Below are 1,866 nucleotides of genomic sequence, written 5' to 3'. Positions count from 1 at the left end.
TTATTAGCACACGACTGCTAACTACTTAAGTATTACTATGTGTATTATGATGAGATAGCGCTGAGATACTTTGTTGCACTGACTGTTTGGACACTTTATTTGTTTGGTACTTTAGTTTGCCTTTGTTCTGTAATACTGATGCTTACCTTACCTGTAACTCTGTATCCTTAACTGCTCTGTTGCCTCTGGGAAACTGATTTCCCCCTTGCTTGGGAAAATAAAGGTATCTATCTATCCATCTTAGGTGTGAGTGCAGAGCTCCTTTGCCCACCAGAAGAGGCAGCCTGCCTAGTTTGCAGTGTTTCCCTCACTGTTGAAAGTCAGCTGTGGCGATGCAGCGACTGTGGGAGTGAAGCTTACTTCTGTTCGGTCTGTGTGAAGAAAGTCCATCAGAGCACTGCTGTGGTGCATGTGCTAGAAAGATGGGAGGTTTGTATCACTCAGAAATGAGAATAAATGTTATTGTCACATAACAGGCTTTCAGGTGTAAAGAATTGGGTGAAATATTCTTGTCACCCTCTTGGAAATATATGTGAATCCATTTTGTTGCCTCCAGATTTGCAGGACATTTCAACAAACACAAATGACTGTGTTGACAGGACAGACAGGCAGGCACTCTTGACTGTACTAGTGATTCTACTGTTTGGTCAAGGCACCTGTTAAGCAGGGAGAGTAAAGGTTGTTGCACACTGCTGTGCTTTTTCAGACGAATATAGGAGCAAATGTCGGATCACATAAATAAAGAAATCAACCTCACGTTATGTCAATCACTTTTGCACACTGCTGCACATTTCGTATTTATTTTGGGACCACTGGGTCCCTTCCTTGCTCCCAGTTAAACTGCACTGTCAGGTGAAAAGAAGCAGCTAATGACTTGTGTATTGGAGGATGCACTCTGTCTACACTCTGGACAACTGTAGGAGTCAGTAGTGATAAGGGACTACTTGGGTAATTATTGAATTGACATAACTAACGGTATGAGCCTGACATACTTCTGTGTAAATGTTGTCAAAGATAAAATGAGAAGGGCCTCGTTTTGCCCTCAGTCCTATCATCATGATATCTTTATCAGGCATTTTTATTTATTTTGAAAATAGACGATCTACAAGCCAAAATGTGTCGCTGTAGACTGACTATTGTCGCCTATGTTTCTCAAAATTAATATAAATGCATAACATAAGGCATAAGACTTCTCTTCTGTGACTATAAATATTATTCTTACTTGTTGTGATTTATTTTTCATTAAGGCTGGAGAATTCCAACCAAAGATTCCGGATGACTTTAGTTGGATGTGGTCTAGGAAGGATGGCCACCAATGCCAAAGTACATATGACCGTCTACTTAGCGTTTTTGACTCTCAAGGTGTGTATATATGTCATAAAGTAGTCATATGCCCCCTGTATAAGGAGGACAATAATGAAAAACTGATATGTAGGCAACAACACATCACACCTGTTCTTCTGTATGTCATATTCTAGGAAGATGTCATGACGTCACGATCCAGTTCTGTGCGTGCGAAACAGAAGTTGCGACGCTCATCCGTTTCAGCCTTTGGCCGGCAACCCCAAAGAGGCCCCAAAGTGCCATTTCACTGAAGCTGATGGACATGATCACCAGGTTGCAACTCGAGTGTGGTGCCCTCTCTGAAGGCTATATGTGCAGCCATACAGTCTTCGTCTCTGTCTTCCAAGGTTTGCTTGATAGTGGCCTTTATCTATACGATTATTCTTTTACAATCTCAAGCTTCTTATTTGAAAAATACATTTTAATAGTGACAGCCCTGTTGTGAATACGAATGTTTGCATTACAGTGCCAGGACCTCTACCGCGGCCTTGCGAAAGAGTCATACGAGGAATACAGGCACAT

General features: G+C 41.6%; 1 long non-coding RNA gene across 1 annotated transcript; it reads left to right on the top strand.

Annotated features, from left to right (window-relative positions):
• Positions 1–344: 344 nt before the first annotated feature.
• Positions 345–1,618, top strand: LOC308292717. The gene is made up of 3 exons (XR_013962424.1): positions 345–429; positions 1,248–1,362; positions 1,479–1,618. It is a non-coding gene; the product is annotated as an uncharacterized lncRNA (long non-coding RNA).
• The last annotated feature ends 248 nt before the right edge of the window (positions 1,619–1,866 follow it).

The sequence above is a fragment of the Nannobrachium achirus genome (assembly GCF_963921795.1).
Source record: "Nannobrachium achirus genome assembly, chromosome: 10".
In the NCBI taxonomy this organism is placed as follows: domain Eukaryota; kingdom Metazoa; phylum Chordata; class Actinopteri; order Myctophiformes; family Myctophidae; genus Nannobrachium; species Nannobrachium achirus.
This window is presented reverse-complemented; position numbering and strand designations above follow the sequence as displayed.